Source organism: Equus quagga, unplaced genomic scaffold (assembly GCF_021613505.1).
Source record: "Equus quagga isolate Etosha38 unplaced genomic scaffold, UCLA_HA_Equagga_1.0 1100_RagTag, whole genome shotgun sequence".
NCBI classification, from domain to species: Eukaryota; Metazoa; Chordata; class Mammalia; order Perissodactyla; family Equidae; genus Equus; species Equus quagga.
The window spans coordinates 1-21685 of NW_025795545.1; the positions used below are offsets into that span (position 1 = coordinate 1).

The following is a 21685-nucleotide window of genomic DNA, read 5'->3' on the forward strand; positions in this document are numbered from 1 at the left end:
AAATCCCAAATAAGCAACCTTAAAGCACACCTAACTGAACTAGAGAAAAAAGAACAAATGAAGCCCAAAGTCAGCAGAAGGAGAGAAATAATAAAAATCAGAGCAGAAATAAATACTATTGAAAAAGGCAGTAGAAAGGATCAATGAGACAAAGAGCTGGTTTTTTGAGAAGATAAATAAAATTGACAAACCACTAGCCAGACTTACAGAGAAAAAAAGGGAGAAAGCTCAAATAAACAAAATCAGAAATGAGCGAGGAGAAATAACAACAGACTCTGCAGAAATACAACAGATTATAAGAGAATACTACAAAAAACTATATGCCAACAGAATGGATAACCTAGAGGAAATGGATAAATTCTTGGACTCCTACAGTCTCCCAAAGCTCACTCAAGAAGAGGCAGACAATTTGAACAGACCAATCACAAGGAAAGAGATTGAAACAGCAATCAAAAGCATCCCAAAGAATAAAACCCCAGGACCAGATGGCTTTCCTGGGGAATTCTACCAAACTTTCAGAGAGGATTTAATACCCATCCTTTTCAAGCTACTCCAAAAAATTAGGGAAGATGGAACACTTCCTAACACATTCTATGAGGCCAACATCATGCTGATACCAAAACCTGACAAGGACACCAGGAAAAAAGAGAACTACAGGCCAATATCACTGATGAACATAGATGCAAAAATTCTAAACAAACTTTTGGCAACCAGAATTCAGCAATTCATCAAAAGAATCATACATCAGGATCAGGTGGGATTCATACCAGGGACACAGGGATGGTTCAACATCCACAAATCAATCAACGTGATACACCACATCAACAAACTGAGGAATAAAAACCACATGATCATCTCAATAGATGCAGAGAAGGCATTTGACAAGATCCAACAGCCATTTATGATAAAAACTCTGAACAAAATGGGCATAGAAGGAAACTACCTCAACATAATAAAGGCCATATATGACAAACCCATAGCGAACATCATACTCAATGGGCAAAAACTGAACGCCATCCCCCTGAAAACAGGAACGAGACAAGGATGCCCTCTATGACCAAATCAGTCTCACTGAGCTAAATTTAAGATGTCTGTATGGCTAGTGCCTTCTGGAGTCTCCTTTTGACTTCCCAGCATCTGGATGCCACCTACAGTCCTTGACTTGTGGCCCCTTCCTGCATCTTCATGTCCAGCCACCCAGCACCTTCTCTCATCTGTGATATCTGTTTCTATCCGTCACCACATCTCCCTCTATGACCCTACCACCGGCCTCTTTCACTTATTAGGCCCCTCGTGATGCCATTGGTGCCACATGGATCACCCAGGGAACTCTCCACATCCCAAGACCCTTGCCTTAATAACCCCTGCAAAGTCCCCTTTGCCGTGGGAAGGTAACACGCTCATAGGTTCTGGGGATTGGAAGGTGGACATCATTGGGACCATTATTCTCTCTACGTCACCATGCATCATGCCTTGAAGTTCTCCTATACCTACACTTTTGTAAATAATCCTTTTGTACATAAACCTTCCTCCAGTAACCTATTTCTAGTCTCACCTGATTCCCTCAATCTGTGCACCATCCATGGCACTTTTTTTTTTCCAATTTTTTTTTATTGAGTTATTGATAGGTTACAATCTTGTGAAATTTCAATTGTACATTAACGTTTGTCAGTCATGTTGTAGGTGCACCACTTCACCCTTTGTGCCCACCCCCCACCCCACCTTTCCCCTGGTATCCACTAAACTGTTCTTGGTCCATAGTTTTAAATTCCTCATATGAGTGGAGTCATACACAGATTATCTTTCTCTGGCTGGCTTATTTCACTTAACATAATTCTCTCAAGGTCCATCCATGTTATTGCAAATGGAATGATTTTGTTCTGTTTTGCAGCTGAGTAGTATTCCATTGTATATATGTGCCACATCTTCTTTATCCATTTGTCTGTTGCTGGGCACTTAGGTTGCTTCCACGTCTTGGCTATTGTAAACAGTGCTGCAATAAACATTGGGGTGCACAGGACTTTTGGGATTGCTGACTTCAGGCTCTTTGGATATATACCCAGTAGTGGGATGGCTGGATCGAATGGTAGTTCTATTTTTAGTTTTTTGAGGAATCTCCATACTGTTTTCCATAGTGGCTGCACCAGTTTGCCTTCCCACCAGCAGTGTATATACACAGAGACGGATAAATAACAACTTCCAGGTGGAAAGTTTAATTCTATTCTTTTTGAAATGAGTGTCAATGGACTTGAAGCCAATTATTTCCATGAGTGTTAACTTTTCTTTAACATTATTGGATTCGCAATTGGATAGCATTTATGGTGACTTAATATAAAAATGAAAATAAAAGAAGACCCCGGTTACTATATGAAGAAAATAATACTTTAACTGTTTCATAGAAAACCTAAATGCACTTACCTGCTGTCGAGAAAGAGGCCACCACCCTCCAGTTTCTCCACAACATGGGTATAACTGGGAGCCCAAGCCTCTTACATCTAATTTTGTAGCCCTGGAGACTCAAACTCTGGATAATCACTGACAGCTTATTTCTTACAAGCATCAAAACAAGTAATTAAGGCAAATGACAGCTCCCTTGTGCCATTTTCAATGACTGGAATTTCCTTCAAACTACACAGAAAAATGGCATCTTGAAACTGACTACTAGGCTTTGTTTGCACATAATTAAAATGCCCTCTTGAATTAGTAAGACTAAGGTAAGGCAGTATTACTCAAAGCCCCCCTGATCTACAACAAAATTCAGTGGGCCTCTTTTGATTTTATAGGCAGCATATACCAATTTTAGACAAGTTATTGCAACCCATTTATGAAGTCACCCAAATGGTGTACATTTTGAGTGGATTCCTAAACAAGAGAAAACTCTCACGAGTCCAGTCTCCCAGCAAGCTGCTGTTGTATTTGGGCCATATGACCCGGCATAGATGGTTGTTCTTGAAGTGTATTTGCAGATGAGCATTGTTCAGAACTTTGGATAAACTTTGAATTACAGATCAGACCTTTAGGATTTTAAAGCAAAGCAATAAGTGCCTCTGCAGTTAACTAGCCACCTTTTGAGAAACAGCTTCTGACTTTTTAATGCACCTTAACAGAGACTCAGTGATTGACAATAGGCTACTAAGTTACTATGGAGCCTACACTTTCCATCAGGAACCGGCTGTTGTCTACCTCACCAATCTGTAACATTAGGCATGCACAGCAGCCAACAGCACTCCTGTTCCTGAGCAAGTGGCCACAATGTTTGCAGTCAATACTTTGGTTACATTGCTTTCTCTTTCACAGCCTCAACTTGTAGCCTCATAAGGTATTCCCTATGACAACCTGAATATGGAAGGAAGCATTGGGGTCTTATTTTCAGATGATTCTGCATAATATGCGGGCACCACACAAAAGTGAACATTTGTAGCACTACATTCCTGCCGTTCAGTGTTCCTGAAAGACAGTGGCAAAGGAAAATTCATCTAGTATTCAAAAATTCAAAAAGTATACCGGGAAAATTGGAATAAGATTTTTTAAATTTAATTATGGGAAAAGCTCTGTTCACAATAGTTTAGAGGGATAGAACAAATGCCCTCCGAATGTGTTATATGCTTGAAATTGGAAACCACTATACATTGCTGTTTCTCTAATAATTTATGGGACCCAGAATGTATGGGTCCAGAGTGAAAATAGGAGTGGGTCTCCTACATATTATCCTTAGTGACAGCCAGCTAAATCTCTGTTTCTCATAAGTGAAACTATGAACTCTAGTAGTTTAGAGTAGTGATGCTTCTACTAGGGAACAGAGTGATGGATCCGTTAAATGGGAATCGTGACTTGCTTGATCAAGAAAATTTGGTGGGGAGTAACCTATACTGTGGTTTGCTCAAGGCTTCTATATTCTCTAGAGCCTTCTATATTCTCCAGAGCCTTCTATATTCTCTAATATGTATTTTCTATATTTTTAAGGTAATATGGTAATAAACACCAATGATTACATAATAACCCTCCAAATTTCTGGTGATGTAAACGTTGGTTTTGAATAAAGCTACATATGCGATTATCTTGTTTTGAGGCATGCGATCTTTGTTATATTTGTATATGTTATTTTGAGAAAACAAAAGCATTTGTATTCTCAAGCAGTTCAAAAGATCAAAAGTATTTTTAATCATTTAACAATGTTTGTAAAAGTAAGTTTATAACATGTGTCATGTGTCAGTAACAAGCAATGTCTGACATGTTCAGGTTAACAAAATACTATTAGCATTATTCCCATAGATGAAGACACCATTTTAGTTTTGTCTGACCAGGTCAAGATAGAAAGAATCTATCATCTCCTTCACAGCTAAATGCTACTGGTGACACTCAAAAGAATGTATTTCCCACATGTAGAAAAAGAATGGGAAGGAAAGTAACAAAGAGCTAATGACACACCAGCATAATGAAAGAAGCATGGGCTTGGAAACATAGATTTAAATTCAGTTCCAGGCTTTGTCATTTACTGTGTTATCTTTGGTGAATTAATGAAATTTTCTCAGCCTCAACTTTTTTATCGGTAATAAAGACATGATGATACATATTTCACACGTGTGTAAGTATTAAATTAGGAAATGATGTTAACATACCTACCACAAAGTCTAACAGTTGTGGAGTCCAGGATATGTAAGTTTGTCCACACTTCCCCCTTTAATTCTTAGTACTATAACAGATTGGTATTATTTTAGAATTCTTATATTATTTTTAAAAATCTAAGAAACAGATCAAGAACCAAAGTGGGCAGTAATGAACATGTGGGTACAATTTGGGATGTCAAAGGGTATCTCAGCTCTTTCTTGGATCTTCTCTTCACTCTATTTTTCTTAATTCACCCCTTACTGTCCTTCAATAAATTGTCATTTTTTTCCCTTGCTTTCTCATTATTATAATGACTGTCTTGTCCTCTCTTTCTAATCTCAGGTTGGTGCTTGTGGGAAACTTAGCAGGCTGCAATCGTGACTCAGGTGGATTACTGTAGCTGAGGTACAGCCAACTTTCCTGTGTGAGAACATCAGCTTCTTCTTCCCTTGATTACTGTGGTTATTATGACAGTCTTTGGCTCTGAAAGCTTTGATTTCTCCCTATTAGCTAATTCTAAATGTCTCTTCTCAGTTTTACCTAAAGCCTCACTCCAGCTGTTCCCTACTGCTCAATCTTCTTCAATCACGCCGATATTCTCAGCATATAATGAACAACCCTTGCTCATTTATTCCTTGGGTTATTTTACTTTTCTCTTTTTTTATCTTTAACTTCCTCTTTTCCCAGTGTACTGATGCAGCACTTACAATATCCAAAGCTTTAAACGAAAATCACCATCACAAAGAGACTTTCCCTTTTCACTCCAGCAATATTTTCCACATTCCTGGTATACCTACAGACATTACTCAGGAAATTGAAATTTCATGATATATTCTGTTCATTACTACTTTGCATATATACTTTACACATATTTACATAATGTGTGAAGGTAGGGAGAGATCAAAGCTCAGCAATGTGAGACTTTGGGAAAATAGACTCAGGAGACACTATGGCATTTAGACTAAGCAAGAGTGTTCCCCACCTCAAAGGTTGCAGAGCTTCAGTCTCCACGTAAGAGAAAGATAACACAAGATAAATCACCCAAACTGAAACTACCTCACCTTAAGATCCTGTTCCTAGTATTAATAGTCATGAAATAGTTACCACTCAGAATTCAAACATCATTTAAAACATTAAGAAGTTTGCAAATATAGCAGGAGTCAACAATAAATTTTAATTAATGTGATGAGAATATTTCCCTTAACATCCCAAAAAAGTCAGGAAGAGACAGAGAGGAAGGGAGAGAGATTTGGAAGCTGAATCTGACTCCTAGGAGTCAAACTGTAGGGCTTATGTACCCCTCCATGACATCAGGGATTTAGACTCTAGAGAATCTTTGCTGAATTGTTTCGTCTTATATCACAAACTTAGAAATTAGATTGAATGCTCTCCTATGTTGGATTTTACAAGAATGTAATTCCTTGTAAATTGCTGGAGAGAATGCTTCCTCAAGCCCACTTCATGAATATGTTTTAAAATATTAATTAAAAGCGCCAGTCCAGTGCCATAGCGGTTACGTTCTCATGCTCCACTTCAGTGGCCCGGGGTTCACTAGTTCAGATCCCAGGCACAGACCTATGCACTACTCATCAAGCCATGCTGCCAACAGGCATCCCACATATAAAATAGAGGAAGATGGGCATGGATGTTAACTCAGGGCCAATCTTCCTCAGCAAAAAGGGGAGGATTTGTGGCAGATGTTAGCTCAAGGCTGATCTTCCTTAAAATAAATAAATAAAATAGAATATTAATTATGGACAAAATACAAATTGACTTAGAATACCTGGTGACCACAGCAAACAGCAAGGGGAAAGCTAAATCAGCTGAAATGCAACCATTCAGAGATAATTGCTGTTAATATTTGCTGTATTATTTTTCTGGATTTTTCTATGTATAATACGTGGGTCTTGAAATCCATAAGCAACATAAGTTGGATTCTATCTTTTTCATTTAACATAAAATAATCATTATTTTTCTTGGAATCATTGATTCACTTCATTGGAACTAATTTGCATTTCTTCCAAATATGGGCAATCTACTCTTCCAAGCTTCTATTAATACAATTAATACAATTAATCTATACCTTCTTAAAAATGACAAATGTATACTAGAAGCATATTTAACTATCTAAAACCACTGGGTGTCAACCAATCTGTTGGTTCCACCACACTCAAATATCACCCAATTAGATCCACTTATGCTTTCTCTTGGCCCCTGACAATCTGACTAACCCTTTCCAGACTCTTTCAGAAAGCCATAGCACAACTGTGGCTACTTATCACAAGGCATAGAATTATTTATTGTAGATGAAATGGCCTTGCTTCAGAATCCGAGGGATCTGCATTGTTATTTTCCCACTGGGATAGACATGTGTTCCACACTGCATGTTGTTCCCACCACTAACCTCTGTACCCTGGACCAGCTCTGAAGCCGATTTCTGACCTAGAGCCAGTCAAAGATGGAAACTTTTGTGTCACCTGATATATGAGTATGATGATATGATGATTCCATGATGCAGAATAAATTACTGCCTACTGATTGGCTTAAAGTAATACACATTTTTTTTAAAGATTTTATTTTTTCCTTTTTCTCCCCAAAGCCCCCTGTACATAGTTGTATATTCTTCGTTGTGGCTCCTTCTAGTTGCGGCATGTGGGATGCTGCCTCAGCGTGGCTTGATGAGCAGTGCTATGTCTGCGCCCAGAATCCGAACCAACGAAACACTGGGCTGCCTGCAGCGGAGCGTACGAACTTAACCATTCGGTCACGGGGCCAGCCCCAAGTAATACACATTTTTATATCACAGTTTCTACAGGGGAGCAGTCCAGGCACCACTTACCTGGGTTTTCTGGACTCTGCAGGGTATCAGGCTGCAATTCAGATGTCAGTCAGAGTTGTGGTTTGATAAGAAGCTCAACAGGGGAAAGATCCCCTTAAAGCTCTTCAAGTTGTTGGCATATTTAATCTTGCAGATATAGGGCTAAGGTACCCATTTTCTTGCAGGCTGTTGATCCGATCCTAGAAGCCACCTGCAGTTCCTTGTTACATGGTCCTCTCTGTAGGCCCTCTCACAGCATGGTCTTCAAAGTCAGCAATGAAAAGAGTCTTTCTAACTTCAGGAAGGACCTAGTATTTCTTTCAATGGCTTTCACTAATTAAACCAAGCCCCCCCAGGATAAACCCCCATGTAATTAACTGAAAAGGAAGAGCTTTTGGAGTTTAATTGCACATGCAGTATTCTTCTTCTTGCTATATAGCATAACTTAACCAAGGTGATGACATCCTATTACATTTGCCATATTGTATTGTTTAGAAGCAAGTCACAGGTCTCACCTGCACACAATGGGAGGAGATTATACAAAGTTATATACTCCAGAAAGTGGTAATCAATTACCTTAAGGGTTGTTTATCAGACCCGGTATAAGAGTAAGAGCAGTATTTACAGGAAAGTATTGCCTCTAAATCTTAAAAGAGTTCTTCTAAGAGTTGTGCTTTCTCACTTCTGGTGGGGAACAGAAAATGCAATAATTCGTCTTTTATTTTGGGGAGGATATGTTGGACTATTTCTCTTTACTTAAACCCTAAACACATCATTGATGTTGCAGTTCTCTGAATCTTTTCATTCCTTTGTGTCTTACTAAGACCTTCAGCACACTAACTACCTCTTGGTAGCTGGAGAATTAACATGGCCCTGAGTGAAACTTTACAGAAATACTTTTATCCATCCATGGAAATGTGAATTGTTTCTGCTTTTCTTTTAAAATTAAAAATGAAAATAATGCATTTGCCAAATCAGTGATTGAATACTATGTTCCATAAGCCACATTCATCTGCTCAAGGGCAACTATTTGGTTGAGTTTTCCATAGTCAACAGGCATGCTCCAAGATCTATCAGGTTTCATTCTGCTTGAAGAACTCTTCTTATGATTTCTTTTACTGTAAACCCACTGAAGACATTTCTTTAGCTTTTTTTTTCTGAAAAGGCTTTGTTCCATCTATATTTTTAAAGAATATTTCTTAGGCGTAGGATCATAGTTTTACAGTTATTTTCTTCACCAGTTTAACAATGTCACTCATTGTCTTCTACCTTCCATTGTTCATTGGAGAGTCAGTCCTTGTCTTTTAATTCAGGTAGGATGAGAAGATACTGCAGATCCACATTTCCCCTGAAATAACATTTTTTTTTTTCCTGTATTAACGAAAGTTTTATTTATAGTATATTTTTTAAAATGCAGGTTTACTCACAAAAATGTAAATGCAATAACTAAGAACTTAGAAGAAATAACATTTTTAAAAAGAGAAATTGCAAAAATTATTTTAAAGAGAAAAATTAAAAAAACTAGGACAAACAAATCAAAATTTCATAGAGGAAAGAGATCCTCCTTGGTGAACCTGCTATCACCAGCTGTTTCCTTTACTGCCAACTTTTCTGATTCTGAAAAAATGCTGAGTTTCACATTTGGGGCTTGCAGAGGGATACTACTGAGAAAACAAAGAATACAGCAATGCTTTGTGGACACACAATAATTTATTCATGAACCGAAAACTAAAGAAATCCAAAAGTCATGACCAATATTTCCCACAGGGCATGTGTTATATTCTAGGGGGCATGGGGGGCTGGGGACCTGAATCAGAAAGGCAGACTGAAACGTTCTACATAAATGTCATGGTACTTAGGAGAAAAGAATCTGACTAGAGAATTGAGACCTTTCACAAAACCTTTACCATCTCCCCCTCACAATATTTGTCTGGCTATTAAGCTGCATGGGGTAGCAAGAGAGAGTGGTGAACTCAAATATCAGAAGGTAGAGCTCAACCATTATGAGCCTTTCATAACTGAGGGATCTACATATCTGTCAGGTCTCAATCAAAACCCCAGCCAACTCAAAGAGCAGCGAAGGCAATAGGAGGGCTGAGTCTTGAGAAAAATTTTTGCCTCCAGCCTGCTGAGTTTGATGGCTTCTTTACTAATCTCTGGAAGATCTCTTTCCCCCTTTTTCTTCCAGCAGTCCTTCCAGTACATTTAAGACAAATCACTGTTCTAATTTCCCTCTCCTTAAAAACCAAGAATAGTTGTTTTATGTCTTGACTAGACATTGACTCATATAAACAGGATCTGATTGTTCTCAGTATTAATAGCAATTTGAAAATTGTTCTTTTATGTACAAACTAAACTCTCATGAACCTCAAAAGGACAATTACATGAGAGGGCAATTATACCTCATCAGTAGGGTTCTGAAAGGCTTGGTAACATAGATATTATAAGAAGGCAATCATAGTCACAATGTAGGACAAGATTTACATATGCTAACAAGTATATGTATATAGTACCATAATTTATTTAGGTGTGTATAAATTTATGGATGTGTTTGTGCATATATATATATATATATATATATATATACACATATTTCTCTATGTTAAGAGCCAAGATCTTTCCATATCTCTTCAGTCATTTCCTGTTTAACCTTGATAGGTCTATGGAAACACGTCTTCATGGATAGAAAATCCACATTTTCTAGGAAAATCACTATTTTTTGCTTATTTTTTGAGGAGGGTTAGCTCTGAGCTAACTTCTGCTTCCACTCCTCTTCTTTTTGCTGAGGAAGCCTGACCCTGAGTTAACATACATACCCATCTTCCTCTAATTTATATGTGGGATGCTTGTCACAGCGTGGCTTGACAAGCGGTGCATAGGCCCGCATCTGGGATCTGAACTGGTGAACCCTGGACCGCCAAAGCAAAACGTGTGAACTTAATCATTGCACCACCAGGCCGGCCCCCAAAATCATGTATTTAAAATCAAAAAGCCAAAAAAAAGTTCATAAAAGCACAAAAATATCCACAAACATCACTCTCCTTACTCTTTTCCCTTCCCTATGTCATACACTCTAGAAATCAATTTTCTCCTAAGCTAAAATATTGGATTTCATTTCTCATGGGTGAATACCTAGGAAAGGAATTGTTGAGCTGTGTTGGAAGTTTTTGCACAACCTCTTACGATATTGTAAACTATTTTAAAATTAATTTTACCCTTTACTCCCATCTGAAATGTATGAGCATTCCACTTGCTCCACATTTTCATCAATACTTAGTATTTCAGTCTTATTCATTTCAGCCATTCTAACTAGTATGCAGTGGTGTCTCATTGTGGATTTAACACAAATTTCATTGATAACTAGTGATGTTTAGTATTTTTTCATGTGTTTATAGATGATTTGTATATCTTGATTTTTCAAGCGCTAAAATATTTCTCCAATTCTTTAAGCAGATTGTTTGTCTTGTTTTGAGTGTCAAAAGTTCTCTATATCTTCCACGTACAAACAATTTGTCAAACATCTATATTGCAAATATTTACTCCTGGCCTGTGACTTACATTTTTCTTTTCTTAATCATGTCTTTCATCAATAGGAAACTCTTACCACAAGATACGAATGTTGATGGAAGTTTCTTTTCTCAATTTTTTGGTGATCTATACTTTTCACATTTTATCTGAAAAAAATTGCTGCCAAAAATTTCAAATTTTTCTGTTTTATACTAAAATTTCTAGTTTTAATTTTTATGTTAGATTTATGATTCATTTCATTTAATTCAAGCTAATAGTTGTGTATTGTGTGAGGAAAAAATTAAGGCTTATTTATCCGTATGAATATCCAGTTATCTCAGCATTATTTGCTGAAAATCATCTCTTCATTAAATTATAATGGCATGTTTATTTAAATTTAGATGAATGCATATGCCTGAACCCATTTTGGGACTTACTACTGTAATATCATACTGCTTTTATTACACAATTTTTTGGGAATAAAATAATATATGAATTTAGGGATGAACAACGAATTAGTTTTACTTTGGAAACACACATATATAATTAACTATATGATAAAGCATCCAAAGACAATTTCCAAATATTGTAAAATATAGTCCAAGAATTTTATTTTCTAAACTTTTAGTTTACATGTGGTTTAGAGCTATTTCACTGAAAATTAATGTATGAAAAAATACATAATCATAAAATGTGCTGCCACAGATATATTAACTAATGGCCTATTGATAAAATGATTGGAATTATCAATTACACTACAAGAGTTGAATAATCTGTAGCATAATAAATCTGATTTTTTCAGAAACAAAATAATGAATCTAACAATATTATATTGAGTTAGAAAGCAATGTTGTGACAACTAATTTTCTGAATGCGTCTTTCACATCTTTGTTCCTAAGACTGGAGATGAAGGGATTCAGCATGAGAATCACTGCTGTGTAAAACACAGAACCTATTTTAACTATGAGCAAAGATGTTTTAGGATTAGGGATACAGTAAAGGAAAAGAATGGATCCCAAAATGGTGATGACTGTGAAGTGGGAGGCACAGGCAGAGAAAGTTTTCTGGCGCCCACTTACTGGTGGCATCCTCATAACAGTGATAAAATTTAGTATATAGGACAGCAGAATAATCACCCGGCTGCTCAACCCACTGAATATGGCAATGATAAAACACAGCATCTGGCTGATATAAGGGTATGAGCAGGAGAAAGAAACAATTACAGAGTGGTAACAGATAAAATTCTATACGATGCTAGACCTACAATAGGATAATACAAGAAGAAAATATGTGAGTGTCAGGGAACACACTATATCCCATGAGTAAGACTCGGACATCAGCAGCACACAAAGCTTCTGAGACATAGTAGTGGGATAGAGCAAGGAGTTATAAACTGCCAGAAGATGGGTGATAGGCCATCGCTGCTAACATGAAAGTTTCTGTTACTACAAATATGCAAGCAAAACAAAATTGTAGAATGCAACCAGAGAAAGAGATGGTTCTGTCTTCCACAATTGAGTTCTCCAACAGTTTAGGTGTAACTACAATAGAATAACAGAAGTCTATAAAGAATAAGTGACTAAGAAAAAAGTGCATGATCGTATGGAGATTTGTATTGATCTTGATGATTATTATCATGCCTAAATTCCCACTATAGTGACTGTGTAGGTAGACAAGAAAACCAGGAAGAGTGGAATCTGGAATTCTGGATATTCTTTTTTTTTTTGAGGAAGATTAGCCATGAGCTAACTACTGCCAGTCCTTCCCTTCTTTGCTGAGGAAGCCTGGCCCTGAGCTAACATCCGTGCCCATTTTCCTCTACTTTTTATGTGTGGGACGCCTACCACAGCATGGTGTGCCAAGCGGTGCCATGTCCGCACCCGGGATCTGAACTGGCAAACCCCAGACCACCAAGAAGCGGAACGTGCAAACTTAACCGCTGCGCCACCAGGCCAGCCCCTGGAGTTCTGGATGGTCTGAAAAACAATGGATAATAAAAATAGGTATGGTACTTTGATTTCCTTTAGATAACATCATGATTCCTATTGAATAAAGAACTAATAGTTATTCCTAAAAATATAAATGAATAGAAAGGAGAAACAGAAAAGAAAGAGGCTTCATATTTCTCTCTGAAGTTGGTATAGAACAGTGATTCTCAAAGTATGCTTCCCAAGCAGCAGCAGCAGAAGCACCTGAAAATTTGTTAGGGGTGCAAATTCTCTAGTCACATCAAAAATTTCCCGAATCAAAAACTCTGGTATGGGGCCCACAATTTGTGATTTAACCAGACCTCCAGGTGATTTTGTTGCATGTTAAATTATGAGAACCACTGATATAGAAAATATGTAGTAATGAGCCTATTGTTTAAAATTCAGCTCTTGTTAGGATTTTTAATGTAGTACTGAAACATGAATTTCCAGAATGAAAGAAACTGTAAAAACACAGAAGAGCCAGAATAGAAGCACAGGGTACGTTGTTACGGTTCTAAGAATCACACTATCAAGGAGATAACTTGGCATTGCAAGTGGTGCCACATAAATTTTAGTATTAATTATTTTATATTTTGACCATTTCTAGACATAATGCAGAATTAAATGCCCACAGAATTTATCTGTTGGAATGAATCTTAAAATGTAACTAGTTTGTGCCTTTCACCTAATGCTTGAGAATTCGTTACAGAATTTTATCCCTGAAATGATTTCAAATAGTTTTCATGAAAATCAAAGATTAGGATTAGTTTTGTACTCAAATTTAAACTAGGCCTATAAAATTTCAAAAATCACCATATATCACATAAATTTTCTATGACTTACCCATTGCTAACTTCTGCTAGTTTCTGTAATACAAAATTTAACTGTCAGAAACACTTCGTGCCTGTTAGTGACAATTAAAATATCTCTGACCATAAGGCCAGTCCACTGACGTAGTGATTAGGTTTGCACACTCTCCTTGGGTGGCCCAGGGTTTGTGGGTTCAGATCCTGGGTGTAGACCTACACATCACTCATTAAGGCATGCTGTGGTGGCATCCCACATACAACATAGAGGAAGATTGGCACACATGTTAACTCAGAGGCAATCTTCCTCAGGCAAAAAGAGGAAGATTCTCAACAGATGTTAGCTCAGAACCAATCTTCCTCACACACAAAAAGTCTCTCACCATAAAAAGGATCATCTATAATTTTTGGAATAATCTATATGAGCTGTAGCTCCATGTTTTCCGCCTAAAGAGAAATTTAACAAAAGAGACATGAAATGACCTGAAGCCAGAAGATCTTGATTATTTTACTGAGCATTTCTTTTGACAGTTAATGAACTTCAGGCATATTCCTTCTCTGTAGTCAAACATTCTTTAAGACAGCAAGGCTTGACGTTTGTAACACAAGTGGCAATATATTTCAATGTGTATACCAGTAAAATGGCGTTATACTTCCAAGACATAAGAAATATCAGAGAATATAAGGAAAAAGCTAAAAGCTGAAACCACAGTCTAAACTCTGCAAAGCTCTGCATCTTATATCTGCCTGTATGACTGTGGAGATATAAACTACAGAGAATCATAATTGAAGTATTACTCAGTGGGTGATGAAACATACAATTAGTAGAAACAATATCCCTTGTGTCATTGTGGTAGATGCATTTTCTTCTAAATCATTAGGAATAATTACATCACCGAGTCTATTCCATTAATTTCTTGTAGATATTAAATTATTGAAATAATACATATTGATTAAAGATAATGTAAACTGTTGAGTTTTAAATGAGAAAAAAAAGGAAAATTCAGAAATAGCTGCTATTAACTCAACTGAGCTTCAAATTCCACATTCAAGTTTAGAGTGGAGAAACTTGTCCAATGCTACCTTAAACAAAGAATAAATGTGGCCTTCATCAGTGATACAGTGTGGATATCATTTATGCCCTGATATGATGTGATGCAAAAGACTTCACATCCGTGATATTCTTCCCCTAAAATCCGTAATCCCAGTTTAATATCAGAAAGACATCAGACAAATCCAAATTTGGAAGCCTCCTACAGGCTAACTAGCCAGTATGCCTGAGGCCTGTCAAAGTCGAGAAAAACAAGAAAAGAATGAAAAATTGTCACACACCAGAGGAGACTTGGGAGACATGACAACTAAATGGAAAGTAATACCCTGGGTTGGATCCCAGAAGAGAAAAGTGAAATAATGGGAAAAACTGATGGAACCCAAATAAAGTTTGGATTTTAGTGATCATAATGTACTAATGTTTCTTTCTTTAATTTCATTTGCTTGTGGTAAGAACACTTAACATGAGCACTATCCTCTTAAGAGATCCTTAATTATACAATACGATATTGTTGACTACAGACACAATTTTGTACAGCAGATCTCCAGAGCTCATTCATCTTGCTTAATTGAAATTTTATGTATGTCCCTTGTTTTGTAATTCTCTATTTCTCCCTCTCCCAGCCCCCTGCCACTATCATTTCACTCTTTAATTCTATGAATTTGATTATTTTGGATGCCTCATGTAAGTGGAGTCATGCAGTATTTATCTTTCTGTGACTGACTTATTTCGCTTAGCATAATGTCCTCAAACTTCATCCAAGTGGTCACATATTGCAGAATTCCCTTCTTTTTTAAGGCTAAATTTTATTCTATTGTATATATTTACCCCATTTTCTTTATCCATTTATCTATCCATGGACACTTAGGCTGTTTCTACGTCTTGAATATTTTGTACAATTCTACAGTGAATGTGGGGATGTTAATATCTTTTTGAAATCTTGACTTCAATTATTTTGCATAAATGCCCAGAAGCTGGATTACTATTTTATATAGTATTTCAATTTTTAATTTTGTGAAGAACCTCCATACAGTTTTCCATAGCAGCTGCACCATTTTGCATTCCCACCAACAATGCGCAAGTCTTCCAATTCCTCCATATCCTAGCCGACACTTGTCTTTTGATTTTTTAATAGTAGTCACCCAGACATTTGTGGGATGATATTTAATTATGAATGTCATTTGTTATTCCCTTATGATTGGTGTGGTATCACACATTTTTTTCATATGCCTATTGGCCATCGGCACATTTTCTTAGAAGAAATGTCTAAATCAAGTGCTTAGTCAACTTTTTAATTGGATTATGATTTTTTTTGCTATTGAGTTGTATGAGTTCTTTATATAGGTATTGGATATAAATCTTTTATCAGATATATAGTTTGCAAATATTTTCTCCCATTCTGTTGTTGCCTTTTCAGTACTGAGCTGATATTATAGTGAGAAATAAAAAAAGAATTGATAAGCCAACAACAAAGATAATATTAATTTTTATTTTTTAAACTTTTCAAACTTTGTGCATGTCTACCAATAAATAAACTTATAGGTTTATATATCTATCCATCATCCACCTATGAAGTGATAAAGAAAGTGTGGATTTTTTAATATATTAAAATCTATATATCTTTGTTGCCTCTCCCCTCCATCATAAACTTGATCAAAGAGAGTAATGATAATGAAGGAATAAATCAAATAACAAAGTCACACTAATAAAGACAGCGTTTAAAATAAAAACCAGCTCATATTTCAGAAAGATGTAAAGAGGATGGAGGAGTATAGATTAATGAAGCAGAGAAGGCATAGCTACAGCTAAGAATGCATTAAAGTGGAGATCTAAAGAATAAGTATAATAGTTAGAGCCCACAGCGGGCTCAGGCTTCAAAAGTATGTAATAAATGACCAAAGTAAATCTTGAAGTTTGTATGAAAGTGCAAATGATGAAAAAAATTTTCTAATTGATTTATTTCAAACTAAAATAATTAAGAATATGTAGTAATGACAAATACTTCAATGAAATGCAATAGAGAGTTAAAAAGCTGCCTGAAGTAGATTGAATGATTGGGTCCAGTTACCCACCATCTCCTTGCATCTGTAAAGTCTACATACTTTATTATCGATGGAGTGTATTTCTTCATCCTTGGATTATGAGTCCAGTCCTGTGACATGTTTAATGATCTGCTGGCAGAGAAGAAAGTATGGCAGTTCTAAGCCTAGGCTTTAAGAGATCTAGAATGTTTTCACTTGTTCTACTGCTTTTCTGACATTTCCACAAGACAAATAGCCAAATATTCTAAAAATGATAAAAGACATATGGAGCAATCTATATTCACAGAACTGTGGTGCGAAGCAAAACATTCCTAGTCTCATAGCCTAGGGTAGAGCGACTTCAGATGACCTCCTGATGTTTGAAAATAAATAATTGTACTTTTAAGCTATTGGTTGCTTGCTGTTTTTTTTTTATCAGAGTTATTGTGGCAACAGCTAACAATTATACTGATAAACACACATATGGGCACTTCATTTATGACAAGATTGTATTACAGAGTAACAAGGAGAGAATGGATTTTTTTCAGTAAACAGCATGTGGCAATGATATATCCATCTGCTTAAAAACGAAGTAGTACCATGAATGGTGGTGATTGACTATAGCTCTGCTATGCTGTGTTTGGTTAAGTTTGGCTCAATTCCCTTGTTTTCTCATTCCAGGACCAGGCTGAAGGAACATGCACTATTTTGTGGTATGCTCTTCTCAAAGTTGAATGCATAAGCTCAAGGAGGAAAGATTCAAACCATGTAGGGGCATTTAAAGCTTCTTCTATTATGGAACTTATGACACATTCACTTTCCATTGTCCCAAGCAAGCCACATTAGAATTGTTCTCTCTTTGCCTACAGAAAAGCATGACGAAGACGAAGAAAGAACAAACAATGTTGAACAAGTAAAACAATCTACTATATACCCAAACCTCATACCACCACAAAAGTGAATTTCAGGAGACTCCTAGAGCAATATGAAGAACAACAAATATCCTTGAATATAATATAGACAAATGTCTCCTACACCTCAAGGGTAGATAAATATAATCTTCAACAATTAGAAAAACATTACAAAGTAATACATTTGACTAAGTTAAAATTAAAACTTGCTCTTTATTTGAGGACGTTAGCTGAGTGAAAAGTAAAGCCAAAATGCAAAAATACTTTCAAGGTACTTAATGGCCAAGATTATTTTCATGATATGAAATAAATTTTTGAATAAATAATAACAATGGCATAATAATTTAAATGAAAACTGGTAACCGCCCTAAGAAGTCACTGTGAAAAGAAAAAAAATCCACAAATATGTTAAAATGTGCCTTACTTCAATGATCATAAATATTCAAATTAAAACCACACATGAAATAGTCTAAATCAAATAAATGGGTAAAAATCATAACATCTAATAATACTAAACACTGCCAAGGAAGTCAATTATAACTTTAGAACTTTCAAACATTCCTTTTAGGAGTCTAAATTGATAAAATCATATTGAATAATTAAGATCTAAATAAATACATAATACTTCTGGGTATAAATCTCATTCTAAAGAGTAATTATGTGCAGTGTAGTGGTATACATGCCCCCAAATTGAAACACCCCAAATGGAATAAAGAAAAATCAGAAATATTTATAATATAAAATATATAATAGAAGCAAAATTGAATAAACTATAAATATATGCAACATGATTTATAAAACATAACATTCATAAAAGTCAGATACACAAGATACAGAACGCATGATTTCCTTTACATAAAGTTTGCAAAGAAGGAATATTAATTTGTAGTTTTGAGAGGCGTAGGTAGATATCAAATCTATATAGAAAAGCCACTGCATCATTTGGATAAAATCCATCCCTTTGACTTGCTGAGAGAGGGAGGAAAGGGCCAGTAATTGACTCTGGGGTACTCGTGTTCTATGTATTGATCTACTTGAGAGTTACATGGATGTTTGTTTGAAAAATATGTTTCAGAAGGTTTAAATCTAAAATGATGAAGCCAGAGAATTAAGCAGATCCTACATTTTGCAAAGAGTTAGATTAAAATAATAAATGTAATAAAAACTATTGTACAATTCTAAGCTGATAAGTAAAATAAATGGTTTTATATTTTTAAAAAATCACTGCAGATTATCTGAGATTCCTGCCTTATATAAGGTTAAGAAATGTGGGAAGTATATTAATTTGGTATTAACTACTAAAAACTCCCTTAATGACAATGATAACTCAGAAAACATGAACACATATTTCCATTTTGGGGACAGAAACAATACAACAGACTGACAGAACCTTGAGAGAGTCTACAGAATAGTAAATCAAAATAAATAATGCCTTCTCCTTTTCTTGTTTAAGCAGCTGAGTAGTTGTGGATGTCATGTACTGATACAAAGAAAATTATAGGTGGGAAGAGTTTACTGTTGAGAATGGATGACTGAAAATTATATTTTATTAATATCACTCTTTTTATAATGGATATGTCTTCTTAGAAATAAGTTAAACTTTTCCTTATTATTCAGTATTATTTTCAAAACGTTCTAATGAATAAAATATTACATTGATACTCAAAAATAAGTGGTACATATGGACAGTAGTTAATATTTTCAGAATGTGCTCAAAGTCAGATAATATTTCTCATAATGCAAACTCCCAGGACCTCACTTCACTTGGAATGCAGTAAAGTAGTAAGAGGAACAAAAAGTTCTGTTTTATAGAACTTTCTGGGTCAAAAGAATTGGTTATGAGAACCTGAGTGCAGATCCAGTAAAGGCAGTTATTGTCTGTGTTTTTGCAGCACTTTTATAAAGCACAACTTAAACTATAGCATACGTAATGAGTCTCTAAATATATATCCCTTCTTTGTCATTCTGACTCTCATAATGTCTAACCGGAAGATTTTGAAATACGTTTTCTTTTCTGAAACCAGCTGAGATTAAGTGTGTCAGAATGGATTATTTCTACATTAATTCAGAGTGTCCTGACCACCAAAAACACGGAAAGTGCAATATTTAATTGATTTAAAACATAATCGTATACTTACTTAAAATAAAGCATCAAAAATATATATGAAAAATTGTTGGATGTAAGTACAACATAAATAAATATATTCACGTGAGTTATATTGAATGAGAAAGCAGTTTGGAGTTGATTAAACTCCTGGCCATCACTCTCACATTTTCATTTCTAAGGCTGTAGATAAGGGGGTCCAGCATGGGGATGATGAGTGTAAAAAACACAATGCCCACTTTGACCAGGAGCCAGGAGCTTTTGGCGTTGGGCACACAGTAGAGAAGAAGGATGATCTCATGGACAATGATGATGGAAGCCCGCTGGGAAGCACAGGTGGAGAAGGGTTTTCGGACTCCACCAGTAGAAGGCATCTGGATGATTGTGACAATCATGACAAGATAGGAGAAGAAGATAATCAGGTGGCTACAAGCCTCACTGAATATAGAAATAACTAAACATGTCGTCTGACTAAAGTAGGGGTCATAACAGGATAAAGAGAGGATGGCAGAATACTCACAGCTGAAGTGACTTATGGTATTAGAACCACAAAGGATAATTCCAAAAGAGAATATGTGATTATCATGGAATATATTCCACCACATGTGTAGGTCCCAGCTACCTAGAGAGTACAGAGTTTCTAAGACACAGTGACTGTGTAGAGAAGAGGATTAGTAACATTCACAAACTGGTCATAGGTCATCACTGCCAACATGAACATTTCTGTAATCACAGATGTGCAGCCAATGAAAAGTTGCACTATGCATCCTTTGAAGGAGATAGTTCTGTCTTCCACGACCAAGATTTCTAGCAGTTTGAGTATGAATACACTGGAATAACAAATTCCCTAAAAAGATAAATGGCTAAGAAAAAAGTACATGAGTGTGTGGAGTTAGGGATTGATCCTTATGAACACAATTATGCCCAGGTTCCCCACCAGAGTGACTGTGTAGATGGTCAAGAACACTAGGAAGAGGGGTGATCAAAGGTGTAGGTATTCTGAGAAGCACAGGAGGACGAAAATGGCCACAGAGATCTGATTTCCCTCATCTAGTACCATGGCTCCGATTTAAAAAAAAAGGAAAAAAGAAAGGGAAAAAAAAAAAAAACCTGATCAGCTTAACTTGAGAAGGTAGGGTAAGAGGAACTCAGCAAAGTTCCACGTAAACTGTTGAATGCAATGCAGTCACTGTGCATTTGTGAGTGTTCTGCTCTACTTTGGAGTCTTGCTTGAAAACTTAGTTTTTGATTATGGACAGTTAGCTTTGTCCTTCAGTACTTTAGTTTCCTCATCTGGAAAACAAGAAAAAACTAGTACTCATCAATAGTATTATTTTATAAGCGATCTATAAATGTGTGTGCTATTTAGAGCATTGAATATCCTATGATAAAATATAACTATACGAGAACAAAGTAAACATGGAGTGAAATCAGAAAAATGTCAAATAGATCATAGTAGTCATATGAGCATGGCAGAAGTGGCCTTGGGAAATTAAACACTTTTACATTAAAAAAATAGTAAATTTCTTTGGGGAAAAATGTATCATCAGACATTCACAATTCTGTATTGATAGATTGAATGTTTGTGTATTCCAGGTATATCCCATTATCAAGGACTCATAGAATATCTACTTAAAATGATCTTTAAGTAGTCTGGACAAAAGTTCCACTGATAATTAAGTTTTCTCAATTACATACCCACTGTATGTTCACTAAAGGCTCAAAATGCTCAATGATTTAAAACTGTCTTCTGAGGAAGAGTTTTAGAGATCTTCTTGAAAGTTTCACATTGAATATCTTTTGTTGGTTATGCAGTCTGTTTATATTGCATACTGTATTAAAAAGAAAAAAATATGCTTATTTGTTAGCGATTATAAAACAAGTAGTAC

General features: G+C 35.9%; 2 pseudogenes; both read right to left on the reverse strand.

The window, feature by feature from the left end:
* Positions 1 to 11610: 11610 nt before the first annotated feature.
* LOC124232739 (olfactory receptor 5D13-like) lies at positions 11611 to 12699 on the reverse strand (annotated as a pseudogene).
* A 4763-nt stretch (positions 12700 to 17462) lies between these two features.
* Positions 17463 to 20679, reverse strand: LOC124232732 (olfactory receptor 5D18-like; annotated as a pseudogene).
* Positions 20680 to 21685: the final 1006 nt, after the last annotated feature.